This window comes from Ailuropoda melanoleuca, chromosome 14, assembly GCF_002007445.2.
Source record: "Ailuropoda melanoleuca isolate Jingjing chromosome 14, ASM200744v2, whole genome shotgun sequence".
Taxonomy (NCBI): domain Eukaryota; kingdom Metazoa; phylum Chordata; class Mammalia; order Carnivora; family Ursidae; genus Ailuropoda; species Ailuropoda melanoleuca.
Window position 1 is genome coordinate 29685320 of NC_048231.1, and position 15947 is coordinate 29701266.

A 15947-nucleotide genomic window follows, 5' to 3' on the forward strand; every position below is an offset into this window, starting at 1 on the left:
TGGTATCCCTGTCTGCCCCCAGCATAAACAGCTCCTCCAAGAACCTCGACTCTGAAGGGCTGGTGGACTTTTCTGAGCCGGGCCGGGGGCTGTTATTTTGAGGGCAACAGCACCATAGGCCACAAGGCTCTTGGGCACCCACTGGCCCCTAGAAGGGCAGGCAATCTGAGCATCATCGTAGGGAGGACCGTGGGGTCTGCCCTGAGCTGGCGGCACCGTGAAAGACCCCCAGCACGTGGCAGCGAGCCCAAGGGCACGGCATGAAGGTTAAGAGCAGAGGCGCTGGGCCAGACCATGCAGACTCAATCCCCATGCTGCCACTGTCTGGCCGTGGGACCTTGAGAAGCCGCATGCCTTGCTCATCAATGGCCTTCTATGGGACCCAAAGGAGATAAGGTCCAACAAGTGCCTGGCACCTAGTAGGTCCTTGATGTTAGTCAGGATACAGTGATGATGGTGATGGTGATGATGGTGGGAACAGGGGAGAAGGTCCTGCCCCATGGTCTGACTTACCCTAGAAAGAGTGAAGGGCGGGCAGGCCAACTCGGTGAGGACCTTGTTATGGTGCACGACCTGCTTCCCCTGGCTACTCCCCCGATTCGGGGCTGGTTGGGGTAAAGACCTCGGAGGCTCCCTGAGGGCTCGGACAAGTACAAGAAGTGTCTTATCTTGAGCCATCTGCTCTCTGACTGCAGGGACCTTGGCTGACTTGAGCCTCGAAGACCAGCCCGGCCTTCCCCAGGCCTTACTTTCACACAGGCTTACGTCACAGGAGCCGATGCAAGGCGCAGTATCGCTGCAGGTTCAGAGGTGGCCGGGTGTGAAGTGAAGGTGGCTTCAAGGACCAAGAAAAGAACCTGCAGAGAACCTCCCGGAGGGCCTGGCAGCACAGCCCCGGCGGGCTCAGGGAAGAGGTGGGGGCAACTTAGAATCAAGGAGTGCGGGCATTGCCACTGGGGGGGCGTGTGCTTCTTAGCTGGCGGGAGCACCTTTCAGATGCTTCCTGTTTCAGCTTCTGCACCAACCCTGTGTGGCAGGGTTACCCCTGTCTTCTAGGTAGGGCAACGGAGACCCAAGGGTGCCAGCAACTTGCCCAGGGTCCCATCGCTAGGGAAGACCAGAGCAGTTTGACTCCAAAGACTCTTGACCTCTGTATGAGTTTCTTGTTGCTGGAACAAATTGCCACCCACTTGTGGCCTAAGACAACACAAACTGCTTGTTTTATAGTCTAGTGGTCAGCAGTCTGACATTAGTTTCACTGGGCAGAAATCACAGTATTGGCAAGCCTGCATTCTTTCTGGAAGTTCTAGGGGGAAATCCCTTCCCTTGTCTTTCCCAGCTTCTAAAGGTTCCCAGCATTCCTTGGCTTTCAGCCCCCTTTCAGCTTCCAAGCCAGCAGTGGTGGGTTCAGTCCGTGTCATGCTGTTCACGCTGGCCTCTGCTCCCAACCCCACATCTCCTTCTCTGACTGACCCTGCTGCCACCCTCCTCCATTTTTAAAGACCTTTGTGATCATGGTGGGTCCACCCAGATAATCTGGGACAGTTTCCGTCTTTAAAGGTCGGCTGATCAGCAAGCTTGATTCTACCTGCTGCCTTAATTTCCCTTTGCTACATAAGGTAACATATTCATGGGCTCCAGGGACGACGAACTGGACATCATTTGGGGGTCCTTATTCTGCCGACCACACCACCATATCACCCTTATTAAAAACCCTATTGAGCAGTGCTTCACAAATGTTGGCATGAGTCTCCCAGGAATCTCGTTTACATGCAGAATCTCGTTCCGTAGTTCTGGGGTGTGGCCTGAGCACGTCTAACAAGTTCCCAGGCCTCGGAGCCGGGCCTGCCTTTCTTTCTTTTGTAGCCCCACAGTGCCTAGTACCACGCTGCCCGAGGGTCTGGCACTAAAAAATGCTTGAACTGAAGGGGGGGGCAGCTGGGGTGAGGGGGCTGGAGGTGGAGGAGATAAGGAAGGAAACAAGTACCTGGGCATCGTCCCCCACCCCCACTCCGAATCCAGGACAAAGTCTAACAGGGAGCAAGAAGGGAGAGTCATGGAACCAAAGCCATGTGGCCCAAGCAGTAGAGCCCCCCGGGAGGTGTGGGGAGTTATGAAGAGCCTCTGGGCGGGGGTGGGCTTGGAGCTGTGCCCCCGGAGTGGGGGGCAGGCAAGATGGGCCGAAGGAGGCTGAAGAGGGAAGGAAGGGGGGAGGCCCCATCAGCCCTTGCTCTGAGGCCCAACACATGGCCCACCCACTTCCTGGCCTCTTCTCCCTACTCTTCAAAGCCAAACCCCCTGCTCGGGTCTTCAAGGTGGCGTCTCCCAGGTGAGCTTCCAGAAGCCCGCACGAGTGTTCCCGGGCCCTGCCCTGAATTCACTGAATCAGAATCACTTCGGGATGAGGTCCAAGAGTCTGGCCTTTGAGCAATTCCTTCGGGTTTTTCTGACACACACCAGTTCTAGGGGTCTGAGAACCAGAGCTTCAAGGCCCAGCTCAAATGCCATCTCCTCCACACATCCCTCCTTGGGTTCTTTTTGTCTTTCCTAGGCCAACTTGAGACTTCTGAAAGGTGAGGTCTGGGTGTTTTACTGCCCTGACTGCCAGGGAGCTGGAACCAGGGCTCCTCATACAGATAGAAGGTGGCCAGCGCGTTCTGAACGACAAATAGGCGATGGACAAGGGACGCTGGGTGGGCGCTTACGTGCTTGGCGTTACCACTACGTGCGAGCCGCCGTGCCTCCCAGAGCATGCCTTGATGGTGAAGGTCAGTATGATTATCCTGGCTTCACCCCCAAAGAGACCAAGATCACAGAGCTGGCTCAAGGCAACGCTGCGGTTCAAGTCAAGTCTAAATTAATTATATTTCAATAATTAACAATGTAATGCATGGGGATTTGTATGATTGTGTGCTCACGCCCATCTCCCCTTCTAGACAGTAAGCCCCAGGAGGAAGGAGGAGCTGGGTCTGTTTTGTTCTCTCCCAGAGAGAAGGTGGTTTGGCCCAAAATAAATGCACGACAAAAATGTGTTGAATGTGAGAATGCATACATGCATCTAAAATCCACTTCTTTCTGCAGCCCACTGTGGCTGGAATTGAAGTTGGGAGATAAAGGGCTGGGGCAGACAGTCAGACTCTGGGATGAGGCAACAGGAAGAGGGTTGGTTTTGACTCTGAGGACATGGGTGGGTGGCCATGTGTGAAAATACATTACAGTGGAAGCCTACTGCTGAAAGAGAGACTTTGGTCTCTCTTTGGAGAGTCTGTGGTCTCCCTGAGAAGGTCTCAACTGTCTCGGACATCCTTCCTGCTGGAGCCAAAGCGCAAACCACAGACCTGAAGGTTGCCATAGCGACTCCAGGGCCTGCTGCCCTCTCTGGCCTCCTGCCTCCCCACCCACGGTGCTCCAACCCATCAGTTAATAACCTAATAATGTAGGACAACAGTCACTCCAAACACCAGGCAGCAACTCTCTTGAAAAACAAACAGATTTGTCTAGGGAACCGAGAGCTACATTGATGCTCATTATACTCAGCCTGGGCCACCTGCTAAAAATCTGCTTTTCCGAACCCAAATTACCCTCTTCCTGGCTTCTCCCTCTTGTTTTATTTTTTTTTATTTTTATTTTTTAAAGATTTTTATTTATTTATTTGAGAGAGAGAGACAGCCAGCGAGAGAGGGAACACAAGCAGGGGGAGTGGGAGAGGAAGAAGGAGGCTCCCAGTGGAGGAGCCTGACGTGGGACTCGATCTCAGAATGCCAGGACCACGCCCTGGGCTGAAGGCAGACGCTTAATGACTGCGCCACCCCGGCGCCCCTCTCCCTCTTGTTTTAAAGTCAAGGGGTTGGCAGAGCTGGTGACTGAAGCCTCAGAGGTTCCAGGGAAATAGACACTCCAGAAGCCACTATATAGGATGCCTGCTCCGTCAGCCTGGAATCAGGCCCACGGAAAGGGATCCTGACCAAAACAGGCTCTGTGATAAGGCCCTAGTTATGGATATCTGGATCTCTGCTGGTCTTCTTTGCAAAGTTGAATTAATTTGTCACCATGGCACCCAGGGGGAAAAGAAAGCAAAAGCACAAGGGAAGATTTTCAAGTTGTGGTAGATTCAAGATAGTTGGAAATTATGTGATGCTTTTCTCATCGAGAGACAGGGTCTAAGTCTCCTGCCCTTGAACCATGGTGGGCTCTGTTGCTACTAAGGTCGACTCTGAAGAGACTGGAAGCTCCCGCTTCCTATCACTTGGGATAGTTGCCCTTAAAAGCTGGCTGCCATGCTGGGAAGAGGCCCAAGCAGCCTCTTGGCGTGGCCCACATTGACAGGAACCCAGACCCAGAGCAACGGTCCCAGCTGAACGTCAGGACCAACTGGCTCGTCACACAAGTGTGTGATCTTGGAAGAAGATTCTCTTGCCCCAGCGGGGCTGCATCAGCAGATGCTTCAAGGATCAGAGAGACGCCATCCCCACCAAACCCTGCCCCAAATCACAGATTCCTGCGCAAAATAGATGAATGCTGTTATTTTAAGCAGCTGTCTTTAAAGTGGTTTGTTATACAGCAGTAGATAACTGGAACACAAGTGTTATTTTTCTCCAAAATCAGGTGAGGGCTTATCATGTGCTGGATTCCTTGATATGGTTATTTTAATTTTTATAACAACTCTGTGAGGTGGATATAATAATCATTTTTCCCATGAGCTACTGAGGCTCAGAGAGGGGAGGTATCTTGTTTGAGACCAGGCAGCTGGGAAGGATAAAACCAGTTTTGGGTGAGTCTTCTCTCCCTACAGCGTGCACTGTATCCAGAAAGGTGCAGCATCATGGTAATAACAATATTCATAGCTACCGTTTAGGGGGCACTGCAAAGCTTTCAAGGCGAGATCTTCACCTGCACAATCTCGCAACCACCCCAGGAAGCAGGCTGTACTATCATGCCCATTTCATAGAAAGTAACACTGAGGCTTAAAACCGGAGTAGGTGATCTGCCTAAGGTAAAGGTCTAATAAGAGGAAGAGGTGAGACGTGGACTGGAGTCACCTAGTTCTGGAACGGGGCTCTAGTCTATAGCATCCACACTGCTCCAGCCCCATGTCCTCTGTTAAGCTCAGGAATTTTCCCGCCTTCTTTTCTTTGGCAGCTTACCTGTGCCAGAAGTCAGAGGGAGCAAACAATCACATCATCTCAGACTTGGACCATTCTCACTTCTCTTTTGTCCTCACGCCCCTCTATGTGGTGGCCATGGCTAATAGTTATTTCTGTTTCACGGAGGCCCAGCCCCAGAAAGTGACCTGCCCAAAGTCACACGGCCTCAGGCTCCAAATCAGTGCTCCCTCCTCTGTTCCTCCCCCTAAATCCCAAAGTGTCTTCCTGAGCCATTTGGCCACCATATCACTGTTCTCCAGCTTGAGGATGATGTGGGCCCAGGGACTGCCAGGCAGGACACCTTGCCAACCCTCCAGCCAATCGCAGGCCAGCTTTCCCTGGGCCTGACACCTGCCCTTCACTGAAGAGACACCGTGCAGTTTCGCGGTTTCTGGGGAAGGAAAGGAAAACCTGGAGAATCTTTGTGTCACTGTGCTTCGTGATGAGCTCTGGGAAACGAAGGTTCAGCTGTGTGTGTGTGTGTGTGTGTGTGTGTGTGTGTGTGTGTGTGTGTGTGTAATTACCAGGTGGCCACAGAGCCAGCCGAGGGGGTGGCTGCCAAACCAGGCAGCAACCGCGGGCAGAAACATTCTACCCCCGAAGGGGACCGGGACGCGCCGGCGGCGCGCTCAGGGGCAGACACCAGGCTGGCCTGGCCGCAGCCGCGTCTGCCGGCTTCCGCTAGGCGCCCGCGGTGCTCGTCCAGGGCGCGCCCGCACTTGGCCGCCTCCGCCCGGGCCCCCGCGCGCNNCCTGGGCCGCTGCGCCCCGCGCACGCACACGTGGCCCCCACGGGCCCGCGGCCTTAGCGTGCGCGCTAGCGGGGCCGTGCGGGGGAAGACGCAGATCTGACTGCCTGTGCCCAGGACCCGGGCCGCTGTCCGCAAGCGGTTTCCTGGGGCGCCAGGGACCCCACGACCGACCGACCGTGGCGAGAGGAAGAGGCCTGGCTCCGGGGGACACATACCTGCGCGGTGAAGGGCCAGGGTGCCAGGCGCAGTCACCCCACGCGTTGTCCGCGTGCCCTGCTAGGGCCAGCGCGCAGCAAGCAGGGTGGGCACGGCGTCTTCTGGTTGCCGGCAGAGGTGGTCTGGGAGCAATGGCGGGTCTATTTCCTGGCCAGGCCCTCCTCCTCGTGGTGGCCCGATTTCCCCCATCCTCGCCCCTCTTCCCTCCACCCCACCCCGTCGGGCACACCCAGCCCTGCCGGTCCTTGCCCTGCCTTTCACTGACCACAGGCCACAGGCTAGGCGCCCGCCAGGAAAAACCACAGTCGCTCAGACCTGTCCTAGAGGCACAGCACTCCCCACCCCCACTACCATTGTGTCCCCGGAACAGGCTCTGGAGCGGCCAAGTGTGGGCTCAGTGTGGCCTTGCCTGCAAAAGGATAAGGGTCCTTCTCAGCCACATCCCAGGGAAGCTGAGAGGAGAGTCCGGGAAGCACCTTTCTGTCCTTTTCCTGTCCTTACTGTCAGCGCCAGCACACTGGTCACTACTCAGGACGTGCAATCCCGTGGCTGCTGCCCTGAGCCTCTCTCACCGCCCCTGACCTCAGCCCCAGCGGCCCAGCCTAGGAGTCTGCCGTTTGGTTTTCTGCCTCCTGGATCCCTGCCCTGGTGCTTCCCCGGGCCTGAGTGTGCCTGAGTCATGGGTGGCCAGGCACAACACAGAGGACCTCCTGCTGGGTTTGTTGAGAATTCAAGGAGGCCTATGGCAGTCCGCCTGCTCTCTGCTCCACAAGCTCACGGCAGTAACAGTAGCCAGAGCTTGCGGTGTCGAGTGCCTACTGTGTGCCAGGCACTGTGCCCAGCGCTTAGATGCACGGAACTCTCTGTTCCTCACCACTCTATTAGGTACCTATTGTTATCATCCCCATTTTGCACATGGAGGGGATGAGGCACAGAGAGGTCAAGTAATGAGCCCGATGTCACACAGCTAATAAGTGGAGGCACTGAGATTCAAACCGAGGCAGGTGAGTCCAGAGCCAGCATCCGACCCCAAGCTACCCTTACACGTTCTTTCAGCACCTCTGCTCTTTCACATGCGCATTCCTTAACTCTGTGTCCCTCTTTGTGCTGTGCTCCCTTGGCTCCCTTCCCAGCATCTTTCACACCGTCCACTGGGGTCACTGGCACCCAGCTGTCTCTCTGCAGGACACTCACTCCTGGCCCAGCGCCTGTCTCAGAGGAGAGCACCCCATTCCTGTTTGTAAAGTGAGTTTCTGGGAGTGGTCACTGCGGGAGTCTGCAGAGGCTTGTGCCACTGGTCATGAGCACCAATGGTCAGGGGTTAGGCTGGAGGGCAACCAGAGAGCAGGCAGAGCGCTAAAGAGAGAGGTCGATGTCTCACCTTCAGCTAAGCCCTCTGGGTGGCTCAAAGCCGCGCACTTTGTGCCTGGGCCCCTCCGTGAGGCTCTGGAGGGACATGGACAGTGGACAAGAGGGGAGGGGAGGCAGGGGAGGCAGAGGTGGCAAGAACCTCCTGGCAAGCTCTCCTCAGAGGCTTCAACAGCCTCTTGCGCTAGTTCTCATTTTGAAATTCCTCCTTGCAAAATCTTCACAAATGGAGTTTTCTGGATTAACCATGTATGCCATAAAAAGGCACATCTAAAAAATTGCCAAGCTGAGAAGAGTTGTTCAGAGTTTGCCTTCAAAGCCCGAGTGTCTAGAGTGCTCCCTACTAGGAGGGCGACCTTGGATAAATCCCTCAACCTCTCTGTGCCTAGCTCCTCATGTGTGAAACAGGGCCACTGCTTCACAAGGGAATTGAGGTGATTTCACGATTAAATCAGGGAAAGCTCTTAGCTCGAAGCCCAGCAGATACTAGGGCTCCATGGGTGTTTGCTGTTATTGTCCCCCCTCCATACCCTCTTATATATGGCTCTTATCTGTTGAATGCTTACTGTGTCCCTAGTGCTTGTGAATGGTCTCTTTGCATTCCAACAAGTAGTTTTCTTCTTTCCATTTTACAGATCAGGAAACTGAGGCTCAATGAATTACCCGAGCCCACTCAGTTCTGAGTGTCTGAACCAGGACTTGAACAGAGTCCCAACTGAAGCTGCTACTTGCAGCAATTATGTGCTGCCTCCTCCTGACCCCCCAGGAGAGAAGTGGGGGTGTTTTAAAGCCCATCGTCAGTTGCCAGATCCAGGATTCTGGCTCCCAAGGGTCCATACGGTGCATGCCATGTAGAAAGTTTGTTACAAAGTGAATCCTGTCCTGGCTGCCAGATGCACAATTCCGGGGCGGGGCAGGGGAGGGTACACACACTGTAACTTATCAGATGGTGGCCCCCTCTCTCCCTGCCTTTCTCTTTCTAGCACGCAGTCTCTGTTTATGGATCTCTAAACCCAGAACCTTTTAGAAGTGTCAATACTCTTCAATTAAAACAAGTTCCGTTTGGATTCATGCTTCACTTTCTAGAGACAGGACAGCATGGCACCTATACTAGTTACTTGAAGATCCAGAATTGGCCAGTGGGAAAAGGGTTGGCATCTCTGGCCATGCTCTCCCTAAGAAGAGGCTAGATTTGGAGAAGCAAAGAGATTCACCGCGCTGCCGAAAATGTCACCTTTTGGCTAGCGTTGGCTGTGTTTCTTGGTGTTACGACGTCCAGTCCTTGGCAGGGGCGGCAGAATTTGTTCTTTTGTAAATAAAACCAGGCATTGGCCTTGTAGACAACAAACAGCTCACTAAGTTAAAATGAAGCATGCATTGTTTTCCAGAACTTTTCTGGTTCTAGGGGATGGCAAATTATGGCCCATGCTCCTGGAATGCTGATTTGAGACACTGCACTAATAACCGTCTTTCTTGCCCACAGCAATCATCTCCCACAATGAGCTGGACTCCAGAGAGGCGGGCAGAATTTCTCCATACCTGGCAGAAGTGACGTTTACGTCCATTGCTGCTTTTCCAGTCTCTCCTGGGTTTTTGGTCTTGGCATTTGCGTTTTCCCAGTGTCTGGTTAGGGAAGCCCCTGCAGGTGCTCGGCAATGGTAGCAGAGGGGATGGATGAAAGAGAGTGTCGCACCAGGGCCGGAAGTGTGCCGAGGGCTTTTTATCGGCCCATCCAGATCCACTCTCTACCTGTCTCCATGCTACTCCATGGATTGGATCCCCAGCCTCCCTTGCCCTCTGGCTTCTGTTGGGCTTGGCGAATGGAAGGCACCAACTGGGATCAGAGGATGGCAGGAGAGTGACGAGGAGGGAGTATTTCTCTTCCTGCCAGGGTTAGTTCGGGTTGGCTGCCTCCCTTTAGGCGCTGCTGGAGTCCCTGTCCTCTCCTCCCTCCAGCCTGGGGTAGTGGCAGCTGCCCCGAGATGCCAGGCCCAGGCTGCTGCAGCGTCCTACACTGGTTCCCCTGACTATCCTCACCTTTGAAAAACCGTGCCTGGGTTAGCCTCTCCTCGGTCACCCTGCCCGTCGGCGCCTCCGCTTCCTGCCAGGACCCTGACTGATACACACACAAACGGAGGGACCAGATGCGTCTTCCCTGCAAACTCACACTAATGGAAGAATAGGCACATAGTTTAGAATGTGCACAGATTATCTACTTTAAAAAAATTACTGTTTTTTCCAGTTGTTTCTTCCAATTAGCACAGCTGGCCAGCCTCAGAGGAAATCTGTCTTTATCCCCAGAATAACAGAATGAGTCCCTGCTTCCTCACTCTGCTACCGCGCCAGCTCGCCGCTGCCCCAGCTCGGCCCCGGGGCTCTGCCTCTTGCGGACTCCCCTGCCCTGTGCTTTCTGTCGCTGTGGGCCTCCTAGCAACTCCTCTTGGTGTGTCTGACTTTTCTTTTGAGAAATGCTTGCCACTGCAGAGTCAAGTTCATCCCTGGACAGTTTCAAGCAGCAAGAAGCTGGTTTTTCTGAGAATTCGCTTTCCTGGCATCAACCACACTCCAGCAGGTTTGGGCCTGAACTGATTAATCAGACTGACCTGATTAACACAACGTTGTTTCCGCTCCCACTCAGATAATCCTTGGGCTCTCAGACAGAGTGTGACTAATGTGGCCACCCGAAGGCAGGAAACTCTGAGGCTGGTGGAGAGGGAGGGCAGACCTAGACGAAGTGTGAGCACACATCTGGTGAGCGGGGGAAACCCTGTTGCGTGCCTGGCTGGACTGCAGATTTCCGGAGGAGGCCTTCAGGCTGGGTTTGCTCAGGCTCAGGCCGTTGGGGGAGGGGGTAGCATCTGACTGCTTTAAAATCCCAAACCTGTTGCTTTGTGATTGGAAGAGCTCTGGCAAGTTTTGCAGCCTCCCTGCAGCCCGTGTTTCCTTCTTTAAAAATTGGCGTAATAATGAAGATCGGTGTACGCATGGAATATAAAAGTGCTGTCAAGAAATCTATTGGCGGAGAAACCAGGCGCCCAGCCTAGCAGGTGCAAAGAGAGCAAGTTATGCTGGGAAGGCACAAAAGGGGGCTTGGCCGACTGACATAGGGTGGGTCAGGCTTGGAGTGCTCAACCAGCCTTGACCAGCCTCTTCCTTGGTTCTGCTTACGGAGAATGGACTGAATCCTGGCTCTTCCTACAGGGTATGTGACGTTGGAAAGTTACATGACTGCTCTGTGCCCCAGTTGCCTTATCTGAAAAATGGGGATAACAACAGTACCTCACAGGGTTGTTGTAGTCAATGAATTAATAAGTATAAATCTCTTAGAAATACGCCTGCCCCTACTGGGTGCTCAGTAGATGTTAGGGCCCCCTTCTCCACCCAGTGCCTGTGGAAGGCTTGCATGTTCCCCTCTGGCCCAGGTATGCAGGCTTCTTCGTGATAGTGAGATAGGGAAATGAGGTTCAGTTTCTTCGGTTTGTTTCTTTGGTTGTTTCCTGTGGGACTCATAGGATTGGGATGTGGGTGTGGGGGCGGGGCAGAGGTGAATTTGACTGGTAGGTGGCATCCAGGAGCTCGTCCAAACTCACCTGCCTGGAGCCCCTAAAGAGAGCCATGGGAAGCTCCCTGCTGCTCCCTGGGATAGAATTAGGTGCCTCTGATGGGCCGGACACAGGGCCACAATGAGAGGGGACTGGCACAGAATTTGTGACCCAGATGGGGCCTCGCCCAGAAATCTCAGTGAAAATTCTCTGTGTTGGGCTTCAGACCTCGCCTGGCCTCTCCCAGGCTGTGGGTGGGGATCCTGGAGGTGAGAGTGGTGACAGAGAGAAGCAGGGGAGCTCCAAGGTTTGGAGGATGCACGTGGTGGAGGCAGACTGCCCGGGTTCTCATCCCCGCTCTGCCACTTGCCAAGTTATTCAACCTCTCAGCGCCTCCCCTTACAGTGAGTGTGAGAACAGTGGCACCCACCTCAGAGTGTTGGGGAATGGGCTCAGAATGGTCCCTGGCCCAGAGGAAACGTTCCGTAAACGTCAGTTATTATAAATATACCACCCACCACAGTGCTGTCCCTCTGATTACCTGGGACAGCGATTACGGCAGCCTGAATAATGCCCGTCCTCAGAGATGTCCACGTCCCAATCCCCGGGACCTGGGAATATGTTGCTTTTCGTGGCAAAAGGGACTTTGTAGGGGCACCTGGGCCGCTCAGCTCAGGTCAAGGTCAAGGTCTCGGGTGGTGGGATCGAGGCACGTGTCTGGCTCCACGCTTAGCAGCCGGGGTGGGGGGTGGGGGGATCTGCTTGAGATTCTCTCCTTCTGCCCCTTCCCCCACTCTCTCAAACTCCTTCTCTCAAATTAATTAATTTAAAAAGTGAGAGAGAGAGAGAGATGGGGTACCTGGGTGGCTCAGTGGGTTGGGCATCTGACTCCTGGTTTTGGCTTGGGTCATGAAATCGGGGTCCTGGGACTGAGCCCCACGTCTGGCTTAGCGTTCGGGGGAAGACTGCTTGCCCCTCCCCTTGCTCTCTTTCTCTCTCTCAAAAGAAAAAATGGTTCTTTTTCTTTAAAGGAGACTTGGCAGGTGTGATTATTTGAAGGCTCTTGCGATGAGGAGAGTATCCCAGATTTTCCACGGGTGGGAGAGACACAACCAGCAAGGGTCAGTCGGCTTTGAAGACGGGAGTTGGCCACCAGCCAAGAAATGCAGGCGGCCTCTAGAAGCTGGAAAAGGAAATGAGGTGGCTTCTGTCCTGGAGCCTCCACAAAGGAACTCCACTGTGCTGACAGCTCGAGACCATTTCTGACCTCCGGAATCATAAGATTAAATTTGCGTTTTAAGCTTATAGTAATTGTTCAGCAGCACGAGGGAACTCACACCGATGCCCAGACCCAATGCTGCTGCATCCTTGAAGGAGGACCCACGCTGCATTGGCCCACAGTGGCATGAAGCGTCTGGGGTGTCACCCATACTGCTTGACCTGGGCAGGTGTGGGGAGCACACTGGGCCACGGCACTGAATGTCCCCTGGGCACGGGCACCGCCAGGGATTGAATATTCCAGGGCAGGAGAGCTCAGGGTGGGCTCAGTGGGTTGAAAAAGGCCTGCTGGAAAAGCTGGACTCTCAGGCACAGTCTTGAAGGATGGGAGGTGTGCGGTTTGGACAGGGAGGAGGAGGAGGAGGAGGAAAGAAAGGCATTGCTGGAGGGGGCCCAGCAAGACCAAAGTCAAGGAGGTCAACCCAGTTATCCATTCATTATTCATTCATCTGTTCAACATCTGTGCTCCAGGCCCTTTGGGAGTAGACACCTGGAGGGTGAAGTAAGACAGGCCTGGTGGTGGTTCTTATAGAACTTATCCTTGGGAGTGGAAGCCAATACCCTGTTACAGTAAAGCATAACAACCCTCACAACAGGAGAAGTACAGCTGGTTAAGGAGGCACATCTGGGTGGGCTTCCTGGAGGAAGTGGCCCTTCAGGGATAGATAAACTGAAGGCTTGCTCTGCATCACTTCAGGCTCTGTGTGGGGCTCTGTACTCAGTAGGTGCCGACTGACAGAAGTTTAGCCGTGTATTTTATCCAATTATCCCTTAACCTGTTTTACTGTACTAAGGAGAACGTCTCAGCTGGCTGTTAGTGTGTCTTTAAGTCTTAATTCTTGTTAAGCTCCCTGTGTAAGCTAGCCTCAGGTGTGTTCTGCAAGCAACAGGTGCTGATCTAAGTTTAAAACCAACACCGCTTGGTTTTCCTTGTTTTTATTTGTTTAATTACCTTACGTTTGTGGCAGAGGGTACTGATTTTACACTCCTGCCAGTGGAACACAATTTCCTTTTAAAAATAAGGGTATTTAGGTGTCATAGAACCCAGAGTGAGAAGGGGGTTCTCCCTCCTGCTCTGGAGTTGACCACTGGGGTCCAGTTGAAGACAAAGAAGGGCACCCCTCAGTGATGGGCTGGACCGTTCCTTAGGACATCGTAATCTGCACCCCTGACCCACATCTGCAGCGCCGGGGAGGGCGGGCAGGAACTGGGAGCAGAGGGCGAGCTTTGAGAGGCTGAGATTCTCCAGGCGAATTCTCATGGGCGGGCTTGGGGCTGCCGCAGAGAGAGGAGCCCTGCGGGCCATCTGTCTAGGCAGGGGCATGCCAATCCGCTCTGCGTGCCTTTTTGTTTGGGAAGAGAAGAGGCCTGGAGAGAGGCAGGAGCTGGCCAGGGGAGAGTGAGCGGCCTGTACATCCCCCATTTGTCACGCAGGTTGGCGTGGCTAAGTGGATATGGAGGACAGGAGCTGAGCTCCCAGAGGGCTGTCTGGTGCAGCAGGAGCCAAGGGGGCAGGAGGAGATCGTGTTGGAGCCCAGGCTCCCGTGTCAAGGATCTGGACAGTGGGGATGCCCCAGGGGACCTTTTGCATTGTGCCCCCGAGGAGCCACCCAGGGACCATCAGGGCCAGTGCAGGCTGGCCAGAGAGAAGAGAGGACCACCAGTGAGAGGACATGGATGGGGGAAGGCTTCATGATGGGACAGGGGTCTCGGTCCATCTCCCTCCTGCCCCCAACACAGTGAGGGAGTCAGGCCCTGGAGCAGGGGAGAAGGAAGGGGCCCTGGTCCCTGTCCTCTTTTCAGAATATGATTCTCTTTGTCCTCAACCAGGGGCCCCAGGGGTCTTTCTGGGTTATCAGGGCTTGTACCCAAGGTACCAAAAAATTGATGGACTCTGCCCGAGAAGCTGTGGAGCAGCCTGGGGGAGATGCAAAAATAGTGGTAGCAAGAGACTAAGTTTCGAGTTTCTGTTTCCGGAATAGAGGTTCTGCCATAATCCAAAGTAAAAATATTCAAGAAAAATATTATGTATATAATAAAGTGGAACTTGAATGGCTGAGTTTTTGAAACTGACTTAGGAGGAAAAGCTAGGATTGACACAGCAATGACGATACTCTGATAATAGCTATGAGTAGAGGATGATGGGCAGTGAGGGCCAAAGTACCTGATCAAGAGGAGGGCAGTCAGGGTAGCCTTCCTGGAAGAGGTGACTTTTAAACTGAAACCTGCAAGGGGATGAGGAGGCATCCTGGGAATCTTCCCAGTACTGGTGTGTATGGTGCTGTGGATAGAGAAGGGGTCCTGTGACTATTGATGGTGGGGGCTTAAGAATTTCTCATCAGTGCAGGGATATTATTGCCTTAGCTTCTGATCATTTAGGGCAGCAAAGAGAAGCACCGTGGACCTTCTACCAGTTACTCCTTGAATTACAGCCTGTCTCCCCAAGCTAGAGTGTGAGTTGTAGGGGCAGGGACCAGCTCCCTCATCTCGGGTTTCAGCCTGGCAGCGGGCCCATTTGCTGAATGAGTGATAGAGAGTGGAGGGGGGAACAGCTGAGACAGGTGGGAGATGCTGCCAGAGAGGTACCCAGCACCAGCAGGCACTCAGTAGATGTTAATTTGCGCTCTCTCCCCTCCCCATCAGGGAAGTCTCCAGCCTGGGACCTGGTCCTTGGACCCTGCCCCAGTGCCCTTTCCTGGGCCTTAGCTGCAGTTATGCAGGGTCAGGGCATGTCCCCAGGGAACCTGAATGGTGTTGGACTTTTGAGATCAGCCCCCACCACAGGGACCCTGGTCAGGGCAGCCCCCTCTAGCCTGCTGCCCACCCATGGTGACACACCCTCTGGGTGGTAGGTCCCTGGGGCCTCAAAGCCCTATCAGTGTGGACCTTGGAATGACAGGGACCTACTTCCCAGCCCTTCTCCTCCACTCCCCACAAAGGCCTTTATCCGGAGACTGGATTTTGAATTTTCCGCTGCAGGAGATGTCGGGGAGCCAGCCTTGCTGAAGGTCCAGCGGTCCCCTCGGCCGGGCGGACGACAGCCGCTGTCATCCCCACGCTGCCTGGCCCGCTGTCCCGGCCCCAACCCCAGCTGCCCGGGCGCACTCACCTCTCTCGGTCCGGGCGCAGGAAGCCGGGCGGCGACTGAGCGCAGACGGCTGCGGGCGCGAGCGGAGGGACGCGCGGCGGCGGCGGCGGCGGCGGCGGCNGGGCGGGGGGCGTGGTGCGGGCGGCCCTGCGCCCCAGCTCCGGCTCGCGCGCCGCCTCGGGAGGAGGTGGAGGGGGCGGGGGCTCCCGGCGGGCACCGAGCCGCGGCTCCAGGGACCCGGGGAGGGTGCGGCTTCCAGCACCATTGCTCCAGAGCCACTGCCCTCCCAGCACCGAGGAGCCCCGAGGTTTCCTCCCCGCTCTTTATTAGAGGTCCCCTGGGAGAGGGGCTGGCAGGTGGCTGGCTTTGCTCGGCCAGCCCTCAGACTGCCGGGGCCATGGAATCCCCCGTGAACTTAACCTCAGTGGGCTGGGCCCAAACGCCAGAGCTTGGGAAGGGGAGGACAGGTCTGAGTGCTGCCACGACCCCTCCACGCGTCCCCAGGCACGTGCCAGGACGCCCCAGGCCCCTGCCTGACCTCATGTTGTTCACCCGCCCAC

At 54.9% G+C, this 15947-nt stretch overlaps 1 protein-coding gene across 1 annotated transcript in view; it reads right to left on the bottom strand.

The window, feature by feature from the left end:
* The window catches only part of GPR68 (G protein-coupled receptor 68), a 29277-nt gene extending 13764 nt beyond the window's left edge, over positions 1-15513 (bottom strand). The window contains exon 1 of the mRNA XM_034641997.1: positions 15409-15513. The gene's annotated coding sequence lies outside the window, so the exon portion shown is untranslated. The remainder of the gene's footprint in view (positions 1-15408) is intronic.
* Between the last annotated feature and the right edge of the window lie 434 nt (positions 15514-15947).